The sequence below is a fragment of the Onychostoma macrolepis genome, chromosome 24, assembly GCF_012432095.1.
Source record: "Onychostoma macrolepis isolate SWU-2019 chromosome 24, ASM1243209v1, whole genome shotgun sequence".
Classification (NCBI taxonomy): Eukaryota; Metazoa; Chordata; class Actinopteri; order Cypriniformes; family Cyprinidae; genus Onychostoma; species Onychostoma macrolepis.
The window spans coordinates 15357545-15369695 of record NC_081178.1 but is presented as its reverse complement, the minus strand read 5'-3'; positions in this window follow the sequence as shown (position 1 = coordinate 15369695).

Here is a 12151-nt window from a genome sequence, read left to right as displayed (position 1 = left end):
AGTTTTATATGATTCTTTCCACATATGATTTGTGTATTCTTTCTCACATAATATTCATAATTCATATGTGAAGACATATATTATGATATATAAATATATTTAAAAGTAATATTATTATTTTTAAGTATTAATATTATTATTTTTGTTATTTATTTAGATTTATTTATATTACTTATAACATTTATATTTATATTAATTTGTTCAAATAATATATATTCTGTGTGTGTGTGTGTGTGTGTGTATGAATGTATTTCGAATATATACAAATTGTATTAATATATCCTATATATATATATATATATATATATATATATATATATGGTGGGGTCCAAAATTACATTAAAATTCCTGTTTTTATTTATTAAACCCAGAAATAACTATAATCTTTGAATATCAAAAATGAAAAATTCTTATTCTTATTATTCTCCTTATTGTTTTAATAATACTAACAACAACAACAACAACCATAATAATACAGACTAAATAATAATAATAATAATAATAATAATTTTTCTTTTTATTTTGAAACATTCTGTTTATTTCTGGGTTTAAGAAAAAAAAAAACATGAATTTTAAAGTAATTTTCTTTTCCAAAATTATTCAAATTCACGGTTTTTAATAAACCCAGAAATAAACAGAATGTTTCAATATAAAAATGAAAAATTCTTATTCTTATTATTCTCCTTATTGTTTTAATAATACTAATAACAACAACAACAACCACAATAATACAGACTATAATAATAATAATATTACATAATAGTTAAAAAAAATTAATATAAATATTCATTATAAATCTAAATACATATGTAAAACCTAGTATCAGTTAAAATATGAAAATATCGGAGGGAAGTGAAATAACAGCTGATTCAGATGCTGAGTGGGTGGGCAAGTGTTTGAGGGCGAAAGGTCTGTGTGGACAAAGTGATATGACCTCAGATTGTCATTGTGCTAAAAGGGCTCTGACTGGACATCAGGAAGCCTCCATTACGGCATGTGTGTGAGTGTGTGCTCTGTGTGTGTAAAAAACGGGGTCTATGGGGACCTGATCCCAGGAGACTGTTTTACTGCAACCTCTGCCCTGTGCCGATGTTTACATGTTGAGAATGCCATATGCTAAATGGCTAGTATTACTGCTCAGATTTCCTTTAGCTGCTCTTCCAAACTCACGGCTAAATGAGGAGTTATCAGAGAGCAGTTCCCATTTAAAGCAAAGTGATATTGAGCTGTTGGGGTTATTGATAAAGAACTTTACACCTGAGAGATCTCATGAGCATTTTATGACATTGTGATGTCTTTTTGTGGTTTTTTTTCTCTTATTTCCATACGAGATGGTAAAGTGACTCACAGCCACAAAAATGAGCCAGTTCAACTGAAAAAAGAAATTAAATTAAATTAAATTTCATTAATTAATTAAGTTAAGTTAAGTTAAGTTAAGTTAAGCTAAGCTAAGCTAAGTTAAGTTAAGTTAAGTTAAGTTAAGTTAAGTTAAGTTACGTTACGTTACGTTAAGTAAGTTAAATGAAATGAAATGAAATGAAATTATCTACAGAGGGGATTTCATAAATTCTGATGCTTTGGGTCCCCAAATACGATGATCCCCGTGAGGGATCCCTTTTCTAAAACATAAAAGGTATATATTTTCATGTGTAAAGACTGGATTTGTACTGCAAATTTTTTTTTAAATATATTCAAAATACATGTAATATATATTATCTGTAAAATAATTAGTTTTAGGCAACTTTTATATTATTTATTTATTTGTTTGTTTGTTTATTTGTCTGTCTGTCTATCTACAATTCTATCTATCTATCTATCTATCTATCTATCTATCTATCTATCTATCTGTCTGTCTATCTGTCTATCTTAAAGCTACTATATACAAATCTATCTATATCTAGACTATATCTATCTATCTATCTATCTATCTATCTATCTTAAAGCTACTATAAACAAAATTTTTAATTAGTAGTTTATCATGGTTTCCAAAAATATTAAACAGCGGAAGCTGTTTTTAACATAGCATATTAGTATGATTTCTGAAGAATCATGTGACACTGAAGAGTAATGATACTAAAAATTAAAAAATTCAAATGAACATTTTATAGTGTATTTAAACAGAAAACAGTTATTTTAAATTGTAATAATACTTACAATATCACAATAATACTTTATTTTTGATCAAATAAATGCAGCCTCTGTGAGCATAAGAGACTTCTTTCAAAAACATTAACATCAAAAAAAAAAAAAAAAAACGTAATTACCCCAAATAAATTGACCAGTAATGTTCATATATTACATAATATTATATATTTCACATTTCTAAACTTTTCTATGTCACCTCAGTTTAAAAACAACTGGTTTAAAACCACCACGTTTTGAAACTTGACGGGTTGTATTTTTAAATGTGCTAATTAGTACTATTTGTGAAATTAATGAGTGTTAATTTGTGGATTAGTGCAGTAATAGTTCATATCAATAACTTAATAAATGAATAACAAACAAACTTAGAATGAGCTCTTCAGAAAGGTACGGTCTTCAGAACGCCTCAGGCTGGAATGAGCTTGTTTTTCTGGATCAATGCAGCTGCAACAGAGAATGCTTTTCATTCACAGTAGTCAAGCTAATGGTTCAGAACATCATCCAAAAGCATCCCATCAGCGCTGCACAGTCATAACACACACACACACACGCGCACGCACACACACAGGGGGAAGGAGACACAGAGGTCAATACAGCCGGTCAAGAGGAAGCTTGTGGTGTCCATTACACGCAATCTTCATTAGTAGCATGTTGAATACAAGAGCACAGTAAAGCGTCTCTGAGAGTGGCCTCATATGATACACCGTCTGCATCCAGAAAGCTGCTTTTTACGTAAAAATACACCCCGTAAGATCCTTCAAGTCCCTCGTGTGAGATAACCGGCCCTTTTCTACATCCGTGTTGCCACTTCCTGACACAAAATATCCTGTCTAGATGATATCAGCTAGTGTTAGTAATCAATGAGGAGAAAAACATATTTAATTCCCTAAAACATGTGTTCTGCTCTCCATTGCTGGATGTTGTGGTTACAGGAAGGCTGCGATATTCTCTTGCTGGAGGAAAGGTGATGAGGGACATTTGGTCGGCTCAGATCGGCTTTAGAGGAACCTCTCATGGGACAATAGATGTTTCACACAGGGAGGTCATACACGGGGAGACCATTCTGAGCCCACCCAGATTGACAGCACAGTGTGTGTGAGTGTGTGTGTGTGGGTTGGTATTTGTGGTTTATGGGACACAAATTTGTTTAATGACATGGGTATGACGGAGGTATTACAATTTGAAGGTGGTTTATGAGGACACTACTTACGTTCCCGTAATTCAACAGGCTTAAAAAACACACTAAATGGTATAAACATAGTCTCCTGTAAGGGGTAGGTTTAGGTGTAGGGTTGGTGTAGGGCAATAGCACATCCAGTTTGTACAGTATAAAAACCATTACGCCTATGGAGAGCCCCCGTAAACCACAAATACCAACATGTGTGTGTGTGTGTGTGTGTGCGTGTTCCAGACAGAAAGTAGTCATTTCGCTAATTTTGTGGGTCAAAAAGTTGCAATAAGGCTTCATTTGTTGATATTAGTTAACTGCATTAGTTAACATGAACTAACAATGAACAGTTGGTCCACAGCATTTATTAATCTTAGCTAATGTTAATCCCAACATTGTTTTAGGATCCGAAGTTATACCTGTTACAGTAACAAATATTAATAAATGCTGTAAGTGATATTGCTTATTGTTAATGTTAGTTAACTAGTGTTAACTAGTGTTAGCAAATGAGACAACACTGTGAAGAGTTACCAATAATGATTTAAATGTAATTTTGTAACAATGTACAATAAGGTTTCATTTCTTTACATTAGTTATCTACATTAGTTAACATGAACTAGCAATGAACAATATATCTGCAGCATTTATTAATTGCTATTAAGATACACATAAATATTTAGGATCAAAAGTTAGACATTAGTTAATGTACTGTTAATTAACATGAATATTTTATTAAGTAACAATGACAAAAGTTAATAAATGCTGTAAAAATATATTGCTCATACTTAGTTCATGTTAGTTAATGCATTAACTAATGTTAACAAATGCAACTTTACTGTAGTGTTACTCATAATTGTTGGAATCTTTTTTTTTTAAATTACTAGTCACAAAATTGATATTTATCTATGTGTATTCCACCAGAATCAGCTTATCAATACCTTCTGTTCTCAGTTAGCCTAATAATTGTGCTGCTTTAATGACCTTTTCCCAGTGTGTAGTAGAAAGCATTTTTTTCCCCTTTTGTTCTGGCAATGTTCAGCACCGGCGGTTTATTGATCAGAATAAGTCAGTTAATAAGCTTGAGACTAATTCATCACGGGGCTAGAGACTGGAACAGCAAAGCCTAGCTTAATCAACTCATCAGAGCTCTCAGCGCATGAAGATGGTAATTAAAGGCAAAGCGGAATGTATGTTAGATAGATAGTAACAGGGGTCTAGGCCCAAGCAAGACTAAGATAGAGAACTTTCATTCTCTTTGCCCTGTTCAGTGTGTGTAAATCTGTTTCGGCCCACTGAACGCTGGCCAAACATGGTCTTTTGGATGATTATAAACTCATGGTGAAAATGCCAGAACGGTACAGCTTCATTTGCAACATAAGATTAAAATTTTGCTGGTACGATTTTCTGATTTACCTAATGTGGTCAGACTGATGCTATATATATAGGCTAGTAATCGTTTTAATCATTTGACAGCACTATATATATATATATATATATATATAGTGCTGTCAAACGATTAATCCCAATTAATTGCATCCAAAATAAAAGTTTTTGTTTACATAATATATGTGTGTGCTGTGTATTTTTATTATATATACAAATACACACACATACAATATATATTTTGAAAATATTTGCATGTATGCACTAATATATATATATATATATATATATATATATATATATATATATATATTTGAATTATTTATAGTTTGTTTTGTTATTATTATGTAAATAATTATAAGATATTCTAAACTTGAATGAATGATCCAGGGTTAGATACTAGATTAACATTACTGAGAAGCAATTGTCGATTTATTAATATTTAGAATTTTTATTTTTTATGTCTACATAGTTTTTATTAAGTTTCCATTATAATTATAGTTTTAGTTATTTTTGTTAAAGTTAAAATGAAAATGAGAAATGCTGCCTAAATTGACAAGTTGCTGAAATAAAATGAACAGCGTTAGTTTAGTTTAGTGAATTTCAAGTAACAACATTTTTCTCTTTTTTTTCTCTTTGGTTTTAGTTTTAATTTTAGTTCATTATAATAACCCTGAAATTATCAATTGAAAAAAATGTATATTTTCTGAAAGTGTAGAGAAGAAACTGCAATCAGCTTATATATGTATGTGTGTGTGTGTGTGTGTGTGTGTGTGTGTGACCCTGGACCACAAAACCAGTCTTAAGTCGCATGGATATATTTGTATGGGTCAAAATGATCGATTTTTCTTTTATGCCAAAAATCATTAGGATATTAGGTAAAGATCATGTTCTATGAAAATATTTGGTAAATTTCCTACCATAGGCTAAATATATCAAAACTTAATTTTTGATTAGTAATATGCATTGCTAAGAACTTCATTTGAACAACTTTAAAGGCAATTTTCTCAATATTTAGATTTTTTTGCACTCTCAGATTCCAGATTTTCAAATAGTTGTATCTCGGCCAAATATTGTCCTATCCGAATATGTATATACACATACATACACGGCCAAAATTGTACAATAATGTCCTATTAGTTAACATTAGTTAATGCATTAACTAACAATGAGCAGTATATTTGTTACAGTATTTATTAATCTTTGTTCATGTTAATCAATAAAAATACAACTGTTAGTTCATGTTAGCTCAGGTGCATTAAGTAATCTTAACAGATACTTTTTATTGAACTATTTTAATGTATTAGTAAATCATGAAATGTTAATTTACCTAATGTAGTAAACTAATGTTAATGAACGGAAACTTACTTTAAAGTGTTGCCAAAGTATGTTTTTGCGCACCATTATGTCTTCAAATGTATGGTCACCTCTTGTGACTCCCAAGTGACTTAACAGTTTGAATAATCAGCAAGCTGCTTCTGAGGACGATCGTCCGTCTTTCCTCAGTTAGAAGATGATGCAGTCCTGCCTAATGACAGATAGGGCCTGGGAAAATCACCAATAATTAGCACCATCATCATCCGCAATATTTCACTCCAACCCCGAGAGTGGCTATTGAGAGCCGCACACACAGAGAGTGATGAGCTCATTTGGACATGAACACAAATAGTTCATGGAATAGATTTACAGCGTGACGCTGAAGTAATGGCTGCTTTGCCAGTACAATAACTTCTCTCCTAACAGGCAAGTAGAAGAAAAGTGCAGACATTTAATGAGTTTTGGGCCTCAATCTGAACATTGTGAGATATATTTTCATTAATGTGAGAGAAAAAAAAGCCATGTAGTGAAAATGTGCTAATAAACCATAAAAAGCACTTAGCTGGTGGAAATAAAATAAAATAAAATCATTTTCATATATATTAAGAAATAAATTACACACTTGTAGATAGATAGATGGGTAGATAGGTAGACAGACAGATATAAATATGAAATAAACACTATATATATATATATATATATATATATATATATTGATATATAGTATATTAGTAAATAGTAATATATAGTAGATTTTATATATTATATTATATTATGTATTAATTATATATAATGATGTATGATATATATGTATAATACACTGTAAAAAAAAAAAAAAAAAAGCTTCAGCAGATTTCTGAGTTTGCTCAACTTATTTTTGTGGGAGATTCTCAAATTTTTGTTAAAACGACAAGTTGAGAAAACTCAGAAATCTGCTGAAGCTGGTTGCCTTAAAATTTTAAGTTGGCTCAACTTTTTTTTTTTATAGTGTAGATAGATATGTAATATAAATTCATATCCATCTGATCACATAATTTAAATGTTTAAAATATATATATTTTTTGTAATTTTATTAACATGCTTTTTAAGTTTTTTTAAATAAAGAAATTACATTATATTGATGTTTTCTATGGTGAATTTAATCAAAAACCATCCAGTGATCTGTAGTGGTGCATGTAGTGATTATTTGCTGAAATGAACACAGTTGCTGACAATGAAACGGTCACTTCATAACTTGATCAGCAGTTCTGCGGTTATGAACCTGTGGGGCGGAGTCTGTTTGCTCTCTCTAAAACTTTCGGTTCTTTCCCTCTGTTCACTTTACCTCGTTGTAATTTGTGGATTCATCAGTCCTTGTGTCATAATTGCAGTGTATCTGTCTCCAATTCATGGCCTTTAACCACAATAATAAGCTCCCCAGGTGAGTCTATGTCCACCAAATGACAGTTGAGACATTATTAAGATGTCTTTGTCTGTTGCTTTTGAACCTTTGTGACCAGTGGGTCCATGTGAACTGTCCATGATGGCCATCCTCTCACGCAGGAGATATACCCCAGTGACCTATTAGATGATGTACCGTCCGGTCAAGTACCTGTTCACAGTCCTCACCTCAATAACACCCTAATGAAGCAGGCCTGATGGGTAATTGCTCCTGTTGTTGCCCTTGAAGCCTTTCTGCAGGTGTGACACAAGTAGCCAAATGAGGTTTCACATCAGGGTTAGTTAGCTCTGCTGTGAGGCTTTAGGGAAAGACTGACAGGGGACATTATCATCAGCAGTGGTCAGTAGGTGTGAAAGAGTTAACTTAACCACTTTAGGACAGCCTATTCAAATATATGATCATACATACACATCTGCTGCAGCATTACAGTATATGCAGACATTCCAGCTTAGACACATATACATTATGGTAAAATAATTTATTATTTATTTTTATTTTATTTTTGTGTGAAGCATATTTATTTTATTAACATTTATCATCAGAATTAATGGCCACAAAGTTTGATGTTGTGTTTTTTTATTTATTTATTTAAAATATATTTATTCTATCAGTATGTACCATAGTTGATAAAATATTAGTTAATTAGTTTTTGTTTGTTTGTTTGTTTAAAGAAGGATTATAGATTATAATAACATTAGTTTCTTGAAATAGTGTGTAATAATAATCTAATATATTATAATATAATATAATATAATCATCAGAAGTAGTGAACTCATTATTAACTTGTATTTTATTTAAAAAGATCAACATTTATCATCAGAATTAGTTGACAAAATATAAAAATTGATTAGTTTATTATTAATTTAAAGAAGTAATATAGATTATCATAAAATTGGACATAGTGTGTATGTAATATAATATAATGTAATATATATATATATATATATATATATATATATATATATATATATTATAACATAACATAATATAGTATAATATAATAAAATAAAATCATTAGAATTAGTCAACTCAAATATTGATTTGTATTTTATTTTATTTATTTAAAAAATCTTTTATCAACATTTATCATCAGAATTAGTTGCCACAAAGTTTGATGTTGTGTTTTTATTTATTTATTTAAAATATATTTATTCTATCAGTATGTACCATAGTTGATAAAATATTAGTTAATTAGTTTTTGTTTGTTTGTTTGTTTAAAGAAGGATTATAGATTATAATAACATTAGTTTCTTGAAATAGTGTGTAATAATAATCTAATATATTATAATATAATATAATATAATCATCAGAAGTAGTGAACTCATTATTAACTTGTATTTTATTTAAAAGATCAACATTTATCATCAGAATTAGTTGACAAAATATAAAAATTGATTAGTTTATTATTAATTTAAAGAAGTAATATAGATTATCATAAAATTGGACATAGTGTGTATGTAATATAATATAATGTAATATATATATATATATATATATATATATATATTATAACATAACATAATATAGTATAATATAATAAAATAAAATCATTAGAATTAGTCAACTCAAATATTGATTTGTATTTTATTTTATTTATTTAAAAAATCTTTTATCAACATTTATCATCAGAATTAGTTGAAAAAATATTAGTTGATTAGTTTATTCTTAATTTAAAGAAGTATTATAGATTATCATAAAATTGCACATAATGCACATATAATATAATATAATATAAATTTATATTTAAGATTTCAAGGGTATTTTAAACAAAGTCTGTTTAAAACAAACTTCAAACCTGTATTGTGCATGAAAACATCCAGGCTACCTTTAACAAAAAACTACCTTTTGAGTTTAATAAGTATTTTCCTTATTAGAAGTTGTCTACATTTTGACAGCTTTGTCCTATAGAACATTAGCATGTCTTCATTTTATAGCATTGTGGCCCTGGTGATGATCAGCTATTGATTAGGATGAGTGTTGAAGCTAAACTGTACCTCCCACTAATCATGAGCTGACCCAGTGGATTCCAATCCCCTCTCCCCTGAGAGCCCACCAAGGTCCCGCAATCCTGCCATTCTTCCCAATCCACGTCACTAAGGCGTGAATCATGGAAGGGCCTGGTTTAGCAGTACATGTTTATTTACCGAAAGCTGTGACATTTGATTCTTTATAACCCTTTATGGCTCAGCTCATATTACAGTAAGTAATATGCCTTATTAGAGCATCCCCACTCAGTAGTTTGTTTGTTTTTACTCAGAGTTTGCTCTTCCATTTCGTAAATGTGTATTTTGGATCCACGGTTATTGCCCAAAATCTCCAAACAGACTTTTCTTGATGTCTCTTAAAACCAGAATAAGTGGATATTTTCTCCATTTTGCTTTAGATTAGTCTTAATCTGTCAGATTATCCAGACCATTATTGCGTATGCATACATGCAACTGAGAGGAGTGTGGATGTTCATGCATAACCAGAGAGGCTGATCAGACCGGGACGGGGCTCAGGTACACCCTTCCATCCATTACCTCTCATAGATCTGTTAGTTTGTCTGATCACTTGATCAATACCACATAACCTCAGAAGGTTTATTTAGGTATGCTTCTCTGGTGTTAGTAATATAAACACAGAGCAAAAAGAAACGTGGTGATTTGTTTTATTAGGGATCAGGAACAGATGCAGGGGCAGCTAATCATCGGCCCATTGGACAGAATCCCCACATGGGCCTTTTACAAACCTAAACCTAGACATCAGGTCAGATCAATACGATCCTCGGCAGTGCTTACCATGCCTCTTCTTTCACTCGCTCGCTCATCTCACACACTCACACACACGCACCTTGAGTTCATTGAATTCTTCCACTGTTTGGAAAACAGATACTACAGCACTGTAAATATAGCCTTATACATGATGAGATATCAATAGCACATTGAGTTGAGTTGTCACGCTCAAAAGATGAATGAGACCATTAGAAGCTGTTAATAGTGTGTAGGCAAGGAAAAACAAAAACTAACTGAGCTTCACGCTTTGTGGTGATCTCAATGAGTTAAGCTAAATTAGTTTCTTCTACTACATGGCAGCATCCAGACAGAATGTTCACAGTTTTCATTTGAAAATGCACACATTATTTAAAGAGGAAATTCTGTTATCATTTACTCACCCTCATGTTGTTTGACTGTCTTTCTTCCACAGAGCATAAAAGAAGACAGAATGTTGTGAACCAAATAGTTTTGGTGACCCTTCACAAAAAAATAAATAAATAAATAAATAAAAAATAATAATAAAAAAAAAAAAAAAAAACCTTCTTCAAAATAGGCACTTTTGACCATGTGGACTTGTAGAAGCTACATAAAATGACACTTTTCACACTCAAAATAGGTTGTTTATTTTGTTCGCTCACAATATTCAACAGAAAATATGCATGCATGTATTTAACTGCATTCTATGATGACATGAAAAGTTAGCATTTTATATCCTAAAACATTGTCAAAATTTTTGGCATGTTTTGTGAAAGTTGTAAAGATTATTGGAGTGTTTTATTTCAGTCTTTTTACTTAAAAATGTCATATTTAATTTAATATGTCACTTTCCATTCCTTTGTAATTATTTGTGAAATTTAAATTAATTTAAAAAAATTCATTGTAAAAAGTACACTGACTAACTTTATTTATTTATTTATCTATTTGTATATAGAGTATATATACAGTATATAGAGGAAAAACAAATAATAATAAATGAAGGGAATCAAAATATAATAATAAAATACAATTTTACACACATAAAAAACACAATTTACACACATCGAATTTACACACTAGTCTCTTACTCCTATCATAATTTTGTAGTTTTAAAAATGTAGTAATTATTACTTTTTATAGTGGCTTCATAATCTGTCTGAGACGATGGTAATAAAAAAACTATAAATAATTATGAATAAAATTACTTTTAATGTGTCCTTCATATAACAGACAAAATGAAAATGCGTATAAATAGTATGCCAAATAAAAACGAAAACTCGAGGTATTGATATGCAAAAATGGACTTTGGAGTATATATGATACAAATGTATTTGGCATGCATATAATACACAGTTTTCACGTGCATATGATACGAAATTTGTTGACATGCATATGATATACATATGACACGCATCTACCCCACAACCCTAATCCAACCCATCGCGTAGCATTTACACGCCAAAGTCCATTTTTGCGTATCAATACCACGAGTTTAAATTTTTATTTGGCGTACTATTTATACGCACTTTTATGAGATCGGGTTGTGAAAATCCACTGTAATTCTTCATAAAACACCATCATCACTAAATTAATTTTAAAACTCCATACAAAACTCTTGGCTAAGGAAGACTGGTCAAACATTTCTTTTGGTTTGATGGATTTGTCCAGTGAGGACCCGATTTTATTTGTTAGTCTAGCTTTGGTGTGGCCTGTTATTCATTTGTCAGCCAACTGTGCCTTTCCATTGATCCTCATACAATCATTGACAGGGAGCTTGGAGTGCTCAATCAGGAACTACAACTGAATGACAGTTTAACTTCTTCACATCCACTTGTTAAGCAGCATTTCCAGCTCATAATACTTGTGCCACTCACATCATTGGCAAAGTGTGCCCTCCAAAAAACACGAATCACAATAGCCAGCCGTGACAATAGCTGCAAATGACAGCGGCTGTGTTTTGCGGGCGGC